This window comes from Anopheles coluzzii, chromosome 3 (assembly GCF_943734685.1).
Source record: "Anopheles coluzzii chromosome 3, AcolN3, whole genome shotgun sequence".
In the NCBI taxonomy this organism is placed as follows: domain Eukaryota; kingdom Metazoa; phylum Arthropoda; class Insecta; order Diptera; family Culicidae; genus Anopheles; species Anopheles coluzzii.
This window is the reverse complement of record NC_064671.1, coordinates 93,606,738-93,622,143: the sequence shown is the minus strand read 5'-3', so window position 1 is coordinate 93,622,143 and position 15,406 is coordinate 93,606,738. Positions and strand designations below refer to the sequence as shown.

The 15,406-nt window shown below is 46.7% G+C and overlaps 1 long non-coding RNA gene across 1 annotated transcript in view; it reads right to left on the bottom strand.

Annotated features, from left to right (window-relative positions):
* LOC120959884 (uncharacterized) overlaps positions 1–15,406 on the bottom strand; it is a 45,306-nt gene that overhangs the window by 23,941 nt on the left and 5,959 nt on the right. The window lies entirely within an intron of this gene.

Sequence of the window (15,406 nt, the reverse complement as noted above, 5' to 3'; positions counted from 1 at the left end):
TTTTAAAAGATATGCCTAACTACAAAAGTTTGAAGCATCAAGCAACACTTTTAAAAGCAACGTTTCAATCTCTCAAGTTTCCTCCTCAAAGAATGACTTCCAATATCCAACCCATAACGACGGCGGTGGAAAAAAACATGCAAACGCATCTCACACCAATGTCGTTGACCGCTTAAATGAATCGCCACCGGGCACAAGCGACCCGTGCAACGGTACCAGCGCAAAGTACGTTTCAAACTCATCGTTTTAAAAACGGCCCTTCAACTGGCAACCATCGAGAGATGGGGCAGCGAAAAGTTGGACAGCCAAACCTTCCAACAATGCGCGCGGGAAAAGGAAGCAATAAGTAACCGATTCGTTCCGGAATGATTTTCGTGAGCAGATTCGCCCATCGTGGAGCGCAAAACAGCATGTTACTTTGGCACAGGAGGATGGTTTTTCTGATCAACGTTGTTTCCAAAAATCCCGAACAAAAGCTTGACGGAGCGTAGCTGCATCTCAAGAATGAAAGAGTTTCAGAATTGCATGGGAAAATGGGTGTATTCTAGCAAAGTTCAGGCAACAACACATGTCTGAATTATTTCTTCGCCCTTAACAAACTCGATACTACTCTAGCAATAAAGTGGTTGACTCCATCGACACATGTTCGCATACAGCTTCCGAAACTTTCCAGACAAACCTCAACCTCCCTGTTTCGACGCAATGTCGACGACCCACAGTGTCCAACACTCGCAATCCATCCCAGATGTCACTCCGGAGAGATGAATCTTCACTAGAGCAATGCCGACCAAAAACGGGACCGTGGAGCTGTTGTATTATTTCTCGTTGACACTTAAACCCTACAACGATCTGCTTTTAGTGGACGGTTGATGCGTCCGAAGTAAAGTGACCATTCTACACTCGAGTTGAGGCGTGAATAGCCTCCGGGAGTACACCATGGCGGTATGTCAGCTTGGAAACAAGTTTCTCTTTTGCAATGAGAAAATGGCACACACGAAAAAAAACCCCCCTCAACAGGGACTAGCAGAATGCACCGGTGGTTGGTGGCGGCAAAATGATGATGAGCCGGCAGCGCACGCCCAACATTAAAGGAGGTGCGAATGCGGCCCACCAAACGGCCGCAAACCGGCCGGACACTTCGCCGATGCAAGAACGTAGGAAAGGGAACCGAACCGAAAACCTCGGCGCGCGCGTAAGAAGTTCGCGTGGGCACCACCTTGTACTTAAAATATGATAAAAGTGATAGGTAGGCGTTTTCTGATTCAAATCCCGTCCCTTGTCTTCCTTTCCCTTGCCCTCGCACCCAGCAAAACGAAACTTGCTCATCATCTCGCGGAAGACGCGCAAAGCCGCACCAAGAGCCGGGGTTTTCACCCTCTGGTCGTCAATGTTCCACGCACCACGCAATCATAACGAAGACTGGGTGAAGGGGGGAAGGGGAAACAACTACAACGGACCAAAAAATCGAACACACGGGCCTTGCAATAGACGAAACGATACACTCGCGATGTTCGAACCGCTTTGCGCCTTCAAAAACGATTCTCCCAATACCATGGATATTATTATTACTTGCATTATTTATGATGGAAGTTGGCCGAGGGAAAAAAACAGCGCTCCACCGTGTACGGGGAAGAGTTCACAAGACATCCAAACTAGAGGGAAGGAGAGAACGAGTGAGAGATTGCCCTGGAGGTGCTTTAATTCGAAACATTACCCAAACTCCGAAAGAACGCAGAAGGTTTGAGGTTTTGGGCGTTGAAGAATATTGAGAGTTCGGTCTGAGTGTATTATTCCTGCGTTCGTTCAATTCTGGGGAAGTATTTTTCTTTTCTTTTCGACTTTTGTGAGCATCTCTCGGGCCTCTTTCAAAGCGAAGAGATGGGTTTAAAGGTGCGTTTTCGAAGAACACTAACGGGCCCGTGGTGTTCCGTTGTCGCTCGTCGATACACCAAAACAAGATGCTCACGCAAGGGAAGGTTTGTACACGCGCCTTTGATCCTGGTTGTTCCAGAAATATGCTGCAGGGTCGTCAATGCTGCGGCGGCAACTGCACAAATATACACCTTCACCCACACGTCCCCAAAAGCCAACCCCAGCGGCATCCCCCAGGCATTGAGATACGGAAGGTTTGGGTTTCATTTTCCAAACACGGTGTTCTTGTGAAAAAAAGAAGAACACTCTCCCCAACTCCATAGAAAAGTCATCCCGATTGCTATGAAGAAAACATGACTCAAAAGCATAAACTATGCAACAATGGTTTGTAATATTTGTTTCACGTTTTGGGCACTGGGGAACCGCTCTTGCTTCCTCTTTTATTCTCCAGCTCTTTTCTTCCCTTCGATCGTCATTATTTCGATCGAGATGAGCTCTAAAGACCGCAAGCAACAACCATTTAACACTTCTTACAAGCCCTTGCGTAGCGAACAACTACCTAGTCCCGTTGGTCTCCGCACCGTTTGGTCCGTTGTTGCCGGCAAGAGCAAGAGAATGAAGCAATCATAATGAACATGTTCGAATGCAGTGTTTCCAATGCTGCTCCCAGTGGGTAGGTAAGACGAATTGTTCTCACCTCTCCACACTCACCACTGAATTAGCAGCGAACAACCCAAAAAGGGTGTTTTTCTTTCCGTATTTATTTTCCCCTTCCCCGCTATTCGAAATGCATTCGAAAACACTAAACCCATCATAGAAGAGTGATTAGCACATTAAACATATTCTTTCACATACTAAAACCGAACAGAACAGAACAATTCAGCGGCAGCGGCAGCAATCGGAAATGACTTGTTTCCAGCCAACCGAAAGCATAATGGAACTGCCATTAAGACGAAAGGCCCAGCAGAATAAAGATACTCAGCTTATCTTTATTAACATAAGGAAACAACACAACAGCAGTGTGCCCTCCTTCCACCAGACTATCCCGGACGGAAAAGAAAAAATCCACAAATCAAATAAATGACCTTTCCGGCGTAACGGCCACCCGGGCTGGGTGGCACAAATTAAATGCCCATCGCGGACGTAATAACGGCCTGAGAACATGGCTCGATTTGAAATTATGAACCGAACCGAGCAATGGGCCAGCAGCAGCAGCCTCAATTTTAAACTCCGGTTCGGCCTTGTTCTGGGGAGAAAATTAAGCAAATTTCATCTCGCTTTTCTGCCTCGACTCGGTCTAAGTTCGGGCTCCTTTAATGTCGCTCCTATGTTCCCATGTTTTATGCATTTTGGCAGCACTAGTTTGCTGCTGTGGCTTGTTTTCCACATCGCGCACCTACTGCAATAATTAAACGATTGTTGCTTTTCCTACACCTGCTAGTTTGCGACCCGTGTCTACGCTACCGCGGGCGAGTAATGAGCTCCAAATGATGAATTGCATTACGTTTAACTGCTTCTTAGGCGGTTTTAATGGTCTCAGGAAGTATGGTTAGACTGTTAAGCCCTTGTTGTCCGGTTTCAGTAGAAGGTTTTGATGCGTTTCAGTAGCTTTTGTTTGCTTGAGTCCTTAATTGCTATGCTTTTTTCATTTAAATTGCAAAAACATTGTTCATAAAAGTTGTAATATTTCAAACGGCTTTTGCAAAAAGGTTTGAAAGGTTCGGTTCTCAATCAATTTTCCTCGCTTGGCTGCATTTGCGCCGCACCGAGCCGATTTTTCTTGGCACGTGTGTGTTCTATTTTGGCGACATCCCTCCCAACACCCACTGCCGCGAGGAGTTGTTTCGATTTTGCCACTCGACGATTGATGACATCGTTTCGTCGCGCTTCCCAACGTACCGGAGAGCAATTGGCATTTTAATGATTTATTGTGCTATTCTTAGATCAATGCTCGATTTGCCAAAAAATCATCTCCCGTCTGCAGCATCGCTGTGTGTCTTCACTTCATAAATAAGCAAAGCGGAGCAGAAGCGAACACGATTTATAATAAAATGTTTCAATTTGTCTGCATTTCTTTGGCACCGGTCCTGCAGGGTGAGAGCCCCACCAAACGGACGCGCAAAGGACGCTCAAAGGTTTGGCTTGGGTGTAGAATTTATTCATCTCGTTCCCCTGCGCTCGATCCGCCACCAAACAAGCACATTCGGAAAGCAAGAAGAAACTACACGCTAAACGACGTGCATGTGCCCTTTAAGAGTCACTCTCCCCCCACACAAACACACACACACATACGATCGCGATTCGCAATGGACGCGGCGTTAAAATCTCATTTAATGCTCAACTCTCGTTTATGCGTCTGTCAGCCATATCGCCTGTTTGGTCTGCGGCCGATTTCCACTCACGCTGACCCCCAACGCCTGCCCCATATATGCGCGCATCCCACACTCTCCGGCCTTCTGCACGTTGGGTGTTATTAATTTCTCCACCCCTCTTCCAGCTGGGAGGGAAGGCAAAGAAGCATGCAAAATTCTCCGTCCCCGAGCGAATGCAACGCGCAGCGTGGTGCAGAGTTCGGCAACGCACAATCGGTACATTTATCTCGTCCCTCGGTTTGCCAATGTGCAACGCCAAGGACTCGACCGGGCGAACAAGACGACGAACCGGCGTGATATGATGCTGCACCAGAGGAGGGGGCATACGGGGGGGGGCACGGATACAACCGAATCTCGCCCACCTGATGGGACTTTATTCGATCGTTTGCGTTTCCGCGTTGGCAACATCTTTCTTTCATCTGTGCGTTCGGTGTGGTTGCGATTATCGCGCACTCATCGCATTCGATTCGCACATCCCGCGCAAAATCGCGCGTTGAAAGGGCTCTCCTGCGGCAGGCCGGGAGGCGCAAGGCGGGGGAAGCTTGGTGGGGCTGACAAATGAATAATTAATGTCAGGTCCGATTGTTGTTGTCGAAGGGGAGCCGGTGCAACCCGAGGAAGCGCTTGATGCAGCCAGGCCGGGAGGAAATGGAACAAAACAACACCACTCACACATGACCGATCGTGAAAAGGGTTCGGAATGTTGATCGGTTTTTTTATGCAGCCGTTGTTGTTGTTGCGATTTTTATGCTTCCCAACCTTTTCAATCCCTACCGAACGAACCTTGTATGACCTCGAAAAATTAATTCCAAATATTAAAAGCACGATTCCCGAAACAAGCAACAGCAAAGGCTCGACAAAGCACTACAACGCGAATGGCAAAAAAAGGCGAATAAACTCTTTTTATCCTTTTTTTTTGTTTTTTCCCCTGTGCTCTTCTACATATTATGTTGCAGTTTTGTGTGCCCCCGTTGCTGCATCGGCGTGCACGAAGGGCAACACAAAATTTTAATTTAAATCGTCACAAAAACAACACACAACCCGCGCCGCCGCCCCGCCTTGCACAGTAAAATGGTCGAGCACACTGTTTCGTTTGACACTTTTCGGTAAATGAAAACAAAAAACTTTTCCAACGCTTTGCCAGAGAATCCGATGCCTATCCGGCACGGCGAGCGCGGTACGGCGAGGGAAAATATGTTTTCCATGTCTCGTGCTCCTCGTGGAGTTTAAGCTTTCAGCGGGAGTTTTTTTTCTCTCGTTTTTCGTTGTACCTCGCTTTTGCATATTTTATGACAGATGAAAAGTGTGGCCCAGCAGGTTGAGGGAAAATGGAAAGTGAGTAAGCTTCCGTACCTTCCGTGTTCTACCTTGCCGACCTTGCCTTGCGCGTCCTTTATCATAATTTTCATTTCTCCCCCGGCCCAGTAGCGCGCGCGTACAATGCAAAGTGTGGAACACAATTTTCTCTGGGTCAGTGAACGCGTGACGTCATGAGCCTTTCCTATGTCTCTCTCGCTCTCTCGCTCTCTCTAGCAATACAGAACAGGAAATTTCGACAGCGTTGTTTCTGTCAGCAGCAGCAGGAAGTCGGCCTTTCCCGTGCATTTCCTAACCTTTGCCAAAAAGGGCTCGCGGCCCGCGTACGACTTTAGAATTTGGTTCTGTTCCGTTGTGACTTTTCCACGCGCAGAAGAGAAAAAAGAAAAAAAGAAAGAAAGTGCACACACACACCGTCCCAATGTTTGATTTTATTACGAAACGACACACTTTCTGGGGGAAAGTAAAAAGAAACTGCTTGCAAGCAAAGGCAAAAACCGAGCAAAAGAAACTTCAAAATTGGGGCATTCGGGGTATATTTTTATTAAAAAGTACTCCCGTTTGCACGTAAACGTAGATTTAAAAAGGTTTACCGGAAACGCAAAGATTCGTTCGTACCCTTTTGCATTTGTTTTCGCTTCTATGCACAATTTAAAAAAAGTAGAAAAATATTCCTACCTTAACTTGTGTTGTACTAGCTCCTTCTTGCCTATCTGTCTTTATAGAGACTTTTTTTGATCTACCACCACTTGGTAGAAAATGGAAGAAAAATACCAAACTTTACTAATAACCTTACACCTTTGACACGTGTCATGTGATATTTTTGCTGAAAGCCAAACTGCTAAAGTAGGTAAAAGGATAAAAATTGTGTTATAGCAGGACAAGTTTATGGACAAAAATAACAAAAATTACACCTCATAACCTTCTTCACATTGACGTTATTGCAAAAGTTTACACAGTCGTCTTTGACGGAGGCGAAATCAAACCCCTTTTTGATGGACGAAAGCAAGAAATGTGTAAGATTGTAATACAAAAAAACATCAACTCTGTTATGAGTTTGAAGATCTTTTTTCCAAGAACATAAGCCTCACCAAAGATTCCCTTTTTCTTGAGGGAAAAAACCCTAAATCTCGGCCATTAAAGTTTTGTCGAGCCAAGAATCTGGAAGGATGTCAGTCAATTAACGCCTCCAAGCGGTCAAAAACATCATCCAAAATTTGGTAACGTTACTTTACAGCTTCTTTTCGTGTTCTTTTTCTATGTACACTTACAACAGTTCATGGACCTTCAATGCCACCGAGGGCAAATACGATGGCAATCGCTCTTTAATCGCCACGATAAGGATGCCCTTCGCAGTGTTTCGATTTTTCCTCTTTCTGCTTTTCCCTCCAAATACCACAGCTCTCTGTCCAGCTCGGGCGGGTTTCGCTTGCCCTTAAATACATCACATTTGAATTTTCATCTCATTTCCCTTTCCCCGGAGGCCATACCAGCCTACCATTTTCCAGCTCCAAAATAATTAAGGTACGCACCGCACCGGCCCTGCAAGGGGGAAACCCATCAAATGACCAAGGTCAGGGCGAGGGTTTGCCTCCAGTGAAAACGGTTTTTTGTGTGTTGTCCCACGGTATCGTTTCATCGGTCACCGTGTCCCGGGCGGCAGAAAAATCGGACCCGGGTCGCGTGTATACGACCGCCGACCGTCGTAAACGGTTGCAGGTGTTTGTGCCGGGTGGGGTTTAAAATTCAAATGAGCGCAACGTTACGCAAGCGGGAAAGAAAATGGGCCTCGAGGATGGCAAACAACCACGGGGAGCTGGGGCTAGTTTGCTGCCAGTCTTTAAGAGTCTCCTGAGCGCTCTTTAAGACGCTCTAACGGGCACACTCGAGGAAGTAAAAGTCAAGCAACACTACTACTACTACGATGGGCCCCATTGTGTGTATGGAGGCAAGTGTTGCCAGTAAAATTGTGCTCACTCCTTACATTTTGCCACTCCTGTGCACTGCCAAGATCTTCATCTCCCAGCGGCAGCTCCACCGTTGTCACAAGCTCATACGGAGTAATATTTCTTGCGAGCAATTGCTGCCAACTCTTCCAAACAATTGGCCCGTTTGGTGAGGAGGCCCGGCAGCGGAGAACGTCCTGTGCGGTGCAGGACGATAATGACGATGATGGGAAAACTTTCCCAACCTCTCCGGTCGTTTTTCCCCTTTCGCCTCGCTCAGCAAACAGTTTGCTTTTTTCTTCTTGTTGCTCTCTGTTTACATCACCACCTTAATACTACATTCCAGCGCACACAAGTTTATGGGTCGTTAGGGGGCGATTTTCCGATGGCACTTGTTTAAAGTTCTCCCGTGTATGTGGTTCTCGTGTACGCTCGTGGCTCTACATACTGGGCCCCGAGATTCCCGCCCGTGCTCATGTGTGGACCGGCATTTTTCCTCCGGCAGCCCTGGAGCTTTCTCTTCTTCAGCTTTTCCGCACTCGATTCGCACCTTCACATTCACCGTGTCCTACTTAGATCCTTCGAAGACCTTCGAGGAAGGATTCCCTTTGCGTCCATAATGAACACAAACCCGGCCGAAGAACGACAAGCGCCCGGCACAGGAGCACTGGGCGGTTTGGAGAAGATTTCTGATTGTTATTTGATTGTTCCCATTGTGTTGCGATATTTCCGGCCCTGGTACTTTGTTGTTGGTGTGTGTTTTTTTTGCCTCCAGAATCCTTGGCAATGTTGAAGCTTTCCACCCAATCGGGGAGAAAAAACCAACCTCCAAGAAAAAAGGCTCAGTGCGATGAGTGTTTCTGATTTCTTTACATTTCGCACTGTGAGCCTGCGCCTGGTCAAGGTGGAATAAAGCATGCCTGCAATTTTCCGCATTTTTGCTCAAACCGTTTTCCCGGCGCCTTCAAGGGAATTCAATTCAATGGTTTTCCGCTCAACCGGACACAGCACAACGGTTGAAAAATATCACGCTCAAAGCTCAGCTAAATTTTCCCCGAAAAGGAAGGTTTTTCTTTCTACCAGCACACCAAGGTGTGTATGGCGGAAATTTTAAGAAAAACCTGCCCACATCCCCGCGGGATATACGCCCGGAAGTTTACCTTTCTGGAGGAGCAGTTTAATCTATTTTCCGCGGTATTTAAAACGTCATAAATCAATAAAACATAGAACGAGTTTCAGCTTAAAAAAACGACCAAAAAGCCCCCAAAAGCGGCAGAAAATGAGGTGGAAATTTTATAATGAAATCACTTCCACCATGTCACAACGACGGTAAATTGGGCTTTAAGCTGTGCGGCAAACGAGCTAGCGCCGGTTGTCATTCACCCTCAGTCAGCGAAGCGCGGATAAACATTGCCTGCAAAGTGATAACGGCTAACTTTTGACTTTACTTCTCCCACCACGGAACCACTTTTCGTCGGTTGAGATAAGGATTAAAGTTAACCGAATTTAATAATGTTTTTACGGGAAGGACGGGAGCAGTTCCTAAACATTATCGATCCAAAGAACGAGGAAGGATCGGTTGCGGTGGTTATTTTTAGCTATCTGTCAAGCTGCTGGAACAAGAAAGAGATTAATAATATCCAAATTTACCCTTCGTAAAACTGAAAGTGCCTTCCATTATACAGGCTTATCTGCAACCATCTTTTACGGTTCGGAGTGTATTCTCCGAAAGACATTGTCTGCCGAGTCCATAAAGCCTGCTCCATTCAGCACAGTATTGTGGCATAAATAATATTCTAAAACAATACACCACCTAATCTAATACGTGTCCGTCTAGACAGCACATAACGTGATTAAAACCATGAAAGCAGCCCCGATTCTTGGGAGGACAAGAACACAAACAACTGGTTGGTGGTGGTGCAGTTGCAGGAAATCCATTTTCCAGCAAATCACATTTCCTGGAGCAGTGTAAGAAAAAGCACACGTGCCTAGGAGATCGTACAACAAAACTGTTGGGAGTGGAAGCTTTTTTTTCCTAGATTCTCAAAAACGTCCACTCCTCGGAAGTCCAGCGAGTCTTGACCGAAAGCGTTTGTCCCACTTGTGGCCACACTCACACAGCTCAAGCGTGTAATGGTGGACAAATATTATCCTTTAATAAAATTCCCCTTCGTCTAGGGCTTTGGCCGTGCTGGACCAACGGTCCGATCCGTTGGAAGTTTTAGGTTGGTTTCCCCCAGAAACTTGATGGACCTTCTTCTCTCCGAGCGCTCCCATGGACTGGAGTCGGAGTCGCTGTCATCGGTTGCGGTCGTCGTGCTCTTATTTTGATCACGTTCACGTCTTCTCTGCTCTGCCAGCGCGTCCACAGCCACATTCCCAGCCCTCAGCTGACCAGAGAAGTATAAAAGAAAACCTGTCCCATTCCCAGCATAAATATGTGATGTGTCTCGTCCGGAGCGACCCCGGACAAACGACGACGACGACGACGAAGCGAGTCACATTGTTATTGTGCCGTTCCACAAAACACCGAGATGACACTGGAACGCGTCGCGTACTCGAGTGCAAAGGGCCAAAGTTCCGAGGAAACAATTATTCATTTCGCTTTGTATATTCCCTTTTTTGGGACAGAGCGACTCCGACGGGCAGGAGAAGTCAGGATGGGTCGTGGTGTGGTGGACAAGACAAAAACACACACACACGCACGCACACACTTTAACGGTGACCCTGAACATCGCATCGAGCGATTGCTGGAGTGCGGACAGGTCCGCTGGTTTCCTTTTTGTTTTTTTTTTCGGAACCGAAATCCATCAAGTCTTCCACTCCTCCGACGACAAGACCACGGCTATGCTCGTGACCACTTCCCCGACACCGAGCGCAAGACTGCGCAGAGTGGGAGGACGACAAAAAGGGCTCCGGTCCGGGTCCTTTTCAAGTTTTTGATATATTGCCCGGGATGACTTTAAAGGCGACAGCGTCCGTTCGTCCATCCGTCAGTTGGCGTCGTCGTCGACGATGTTGTCCGGTCAATGAAAAGGGGCCGATTTCGCGTTCCCTTTTGCCCGTGTCCCGTTTCCAACACTGTCCGCTAAATTCTGTACCCTTGCACGTTCCTTGCTGAGAAGATCATATGAAGTCGTCCTACATTGTGCTGCCGCTGCACGGGCGTAAAGTGCTGGCTAAAGAATAAAAGCATTTTCAGGCTAGTTTTTTCCTTCAGGGGAATAGAATCGGACAGCGAGTCTCTAATGTGAAAAGGCTTCTTGTCCACTCAGCACTTCCTTGCACAGTAGATTGCCTCACTCTTTCTCTCTCGGGGAAATACAACGAAACTAGCTCCTGAGTGGACAAGAAATTGAAAACAAATGAAAATCGATCGACGACAGGGTTGACCCTTGTCCTAACTCAACGTTACCTTTAATGATGGCAATGGCACCGGGTCACCCATTCCCTGCCCACAGTTGCTGTGGCGGGAAGTGCTTTTCGCTGTTTTGCACAGCCCTGGAGAGATGGGGTTGACTTCGGTGCCGCCTATTTCCCATTTTCTAGCCCCTGTTTAAATTGGTTCTCAAAAAATGGACTGTCGGCAAACGAGCAACTAAATTTGTGATGTAGCGCTGGGTGTTCTTGCAAGCAGAGGGAATGAAATTTAAGCTACAAAATGCAAGTAAAATGTCAATAGACAAGCTTGTGAGATTATTTGGATGGAAACAACCATGTATCGTTAGCTTCTATTTGGATATAGTAACAGAATGCATTTAAATAATTATCAAAAAATCTCGTTTTCTTGAAAAATTATCAAAATAATGTTTTTTTTATACTTTTCATTGTCGTCTCGTTTAGTAAAGAGTGTAACGAAACGCTGCTTTTTTTAAATGCCATTAAAAATATGAAACTCAGATAGATTAATTAAAATAAACGAATTCCTAGCCGCTTCCCCAAGCTCACAAAGTATCCCCCTCCATGATGGCCTTCTCCCTTGTGATTTCTGTACACCCTTCGTCCGGGAGCTCGGCCATTCAGGAGCAAATCCGAAACGGTACGGTCACGGACCCTCCTCACTTTTGGCAGTTTTGCTGAACATTCTGGACATAGGATACGCGAAATATGAGCATTAGGCTTCGAGCACGGGATTCAAATAAGGAAGAAACGCTCATAGCTGAAAAGAACGTTAACCTTCCGCTTGTTTTTTTTGTAACTTACCAACTTTAACTTCACGCTCAACTGGAACCGTGGCTTCACCGGAGCGCTCGGAACCGTCATTCTCTCTCGTCGGTTACAACGACTCCCCTTGTTGTTCCATCTGCCACCGAAAACGACACCAGCGTCTCGGAGGAGTAAGAATGTTTCGCTTTTTTTGGTACTGACTTCTCTGTTTTATAGTCCCACAAGGAACCAAAAAAAACTGATATCTTCATCTGCACCGAGCCTATCCGTCCGGCGAGATGGGATCCCGGGAGGGGAAGGTAAAACACACGCACTCGAAAGAAAAAAAAACCGCAGCATCGATAGCATTAGAAGCAGCAACCACGGGAAGGCTGGCAGAGCGAAGCAAACACACGCCATGTCATAAAATGCAAATGTTATGATTCCCGCGCTAGGGAGCTTCTTCTGCTTCGCTGCCGCATGCCGCTGCGCGTGGTCACACTACTCTATTGGACCTTATGATCTTCACCTTGACGCAGGCCAGACACACCACGGTGCGTATGCGCACCGTCTGCATGATGTGGCTCCGTCCGGACGATAGTGAAGTGGTACCGATGATAAATATGACGTGCTATGCGATAAGATGTTTCCCTTCTGCCGTGTGCTTTCAGCCACCGCTACGACCACAAGTGCAACGAGCGCTTCTGCTTCGAACGGAGAGCGGAGAACCGGAGGGAAAGATCTCTGGAATTCATCCACTAATTTTGTTTTGGAGAACACGCTCGTCTCCTTCATTCCCCGTACGCCGTGTTCTCTAGAGGGTGCCTGTGCCTCCACTGCCTCTTATCTACCCCGTTAACGTTGACCGATTATCCTACGGTGCGATCTGAGCTTCCCAAAGTTACGATACAGCCAACATTGAGGAAAAAGTGTCTTCTCCAGTGTTGGAACTGGCTTCCTCGTTTCTTTTTATTGCTCCCACTCCCTTCTCCCCTTCAAAATCGCCCGAAGACATCTGGTCCGGGATGAAAAATTGGCCTGAAATTTGACATTTCCGAATGGCGTAAAGAGACCCCGAGTTCCTCAGTAGTTTCTTAGATAATCTCAGATTCGACGCACCAACGAAGTCAGACGAGATGCTGATATTTTTTCGTTTTATTACTCCAGCACGTCCTCCGATGGTGATCGAGCTAATTATTTTATTAACGCAGCACTAAATTAGAATTATCTGATGGGGAGGGCAGAGCAGTTTTTGGACAGCGTTCGAAACGCATACCCTTCGTTATCGCAGGCAAATCTCTATCGCGCGAGCGAGCGAGCGACGACATCTTCATTCGTTTGATTTAATGTTTGTAGCGCAATTTTTTCCTTTATGATAAAGTCTTAGCCGTGCCAGCATAGTCGTCAAATTAATTCACCAAAAAAGACGTTACCTTCGCCGATTTAAATTATTAAAACCAGCGATTATTCGACCAGGTTTTTATGCACCAACGCTTCCGAAACGTTATTGCTTTTAATCGGGCACAGCGTGTGAAACAAGGGTAATAATTGAAAACTGCAAGCGTGTCTGTGTGTGTCCCGGGGTACTTGCCGACCGTACGCGGGACACAGCGAGTGTAATGAATTTTAAGCGATAAAGGAAGTACCGAAACTTCTAAATATACCCTTTTTATGAGCCATTTCAACAATCTTACCACGAACGTCCGTGTTGATACTATGCGTTTTTTTTTTCTCTCTCTCCCGAATCGAGTAATCTGATCCTATTTTCGTGTTGTTCCATTTGCTCGGCGGCATAAAACTTTGATACATTCAATTACCCAAAGTTGCTCTCCTTGTCCGCGCAGGAGAAGCAAAACAAGCAAAACAACCAGGCTCATTCTCATGGGAGTACTGTGGAGAGCAGCAACAAACCAAAAAAACTTCACCCTAACCCGGAAGGAAGGCTTTGCTTCTTCTGGGTGGGTGACAGTGTGAAGTGAAGGTAAAAAACGCACCGAAATCAACTGCAAACATAAGAACACGCTGTAGCACACACACACACATACAAGTGGAAGGTAATAACAATTAGAACCTACGACCTACGACTGCACACTGCCGTTGGTCGCCATTGCCACGGCCGAAGCCCGCGTAGCCAAAGCCGCGTGGTGTTGGTGCTGTTCGACTTTTGGCCCATTACACCCATTACGTAGGTGGTGCGGCTTCCGGTCCACTGCGATGAACGAACCGTTTTTCGGGGTTTGTGTTGATTTTTCTGGGCGTGCGGGGGCGTGTGGGCGAAGAAAATTGTCTCATTTTTCGTTACACCTCGGCATGTCCTCTCCCCAGGTGTCGTGCTCCAATCCTTTCCTCTCAGTTGTTGGAGCAAACACCGGTAGCATTAACGTTTATGGGTACTTTGGGGGGTTTACTCTTCAGTGGTTCTAGAGTTGGACGGCGAGCTTCAAGGCACCATTCTTTAATTTAAAAATATTCCAACATTTTGTTGGAATTCAACCGACCTCAGAAATGAAAACAATTTACATCGAAAACACTATCTTTTTTATGTCTCTACAACTTAGTTACTCCAGTCCCGAAAGCAAACAAATGATTAAACTCCCAAAATAGCTCCCTAAGGATGACATTCTTCCCTCTTTCCATTTAAGAGGAAAGTGAAAGAAAAATCGACATTTTCATCATCGAACCAAGATAACCCCAGCTTATCCGTTTCCCTTTTTTTTAAAGTTGAATAGGGACACACTGTTCCATTTTCATTATTCATTTGAGCATATCCTAAGCAATACTTCCTAACCTATGGCCCTTGCTCGTTCCCAGCTTCAAGAGGTTGTATTTCTCCCTCAAACAGCTTGGTCTTAAAGTGAAGGAGCGTCTCTTCAACCCTCTCTAAAAAACAAACCTGTCCGTCCCGAAAGAAAGGCCGCGACAGACAATCGTCACATTCGGGCGTCCGCGGGCCCCAAAACAAAGAGAAGAAGAAAAAAACCCCTCGACGAAACCTGCTCATTTATCTCCCAGCGTCGCGGCCTCTATCCTTTTGCTCTTATCGACGTCGTCTTTCGCCCGTCGAGGTTTCAGGTTCTCCTCCTACTCATTTCCCTCCCGATTCCATTAAGGAAGGAGTGTATGTGTGTTTTTTTTTCGGTAGAAGATGAAGGAGCAATAATACACACGCAGACACGCGGCGATAAAAAATCATACACACACACACACAGCGCTGCGAATGTATTAAAAGGCATATTACTCCATCCAGCATCCCGAGCGAGGGCGAATGGCGGCCTGTGAACCGCGGAACAAACCAACCGATTGAACCCGAAACCCGCGCCCTGACAAACGGGGTAGACAAAAGCAGGGGGAAAATAATAATTACTTTTTCTTTTAATTAACACGTTTCCAAACTTAATGGTTCGTGGCAGAAGGAGCAGAAGCAGCAGCAGCAGTAGGAAAGGACAGCAGACTGCGGACGGGTTTGATTTTGGTCGTCTCGTCTTTCGGTCCAGCCGTTTTGTTGCTCTTCGCAGCACTCGTCGTGTCCAGCGAGGCCTGCTACTAAAATGCTGGACGGCGACAAAAATTACGACGTCCCACGTATTTGGCAGTCTCCGGTCCTGTCCGGACCTACCGTAAATGAAGCTGGCCTGACGTGCGGGCTCAAACCGGACGATGCCATCCGGAATCAGAAATGAGCCACACGTCTGCTGACAATCTTTCATGTCAACCAGTGCCAGCTTTGGGATGAATACTTTCACATTAAAATAC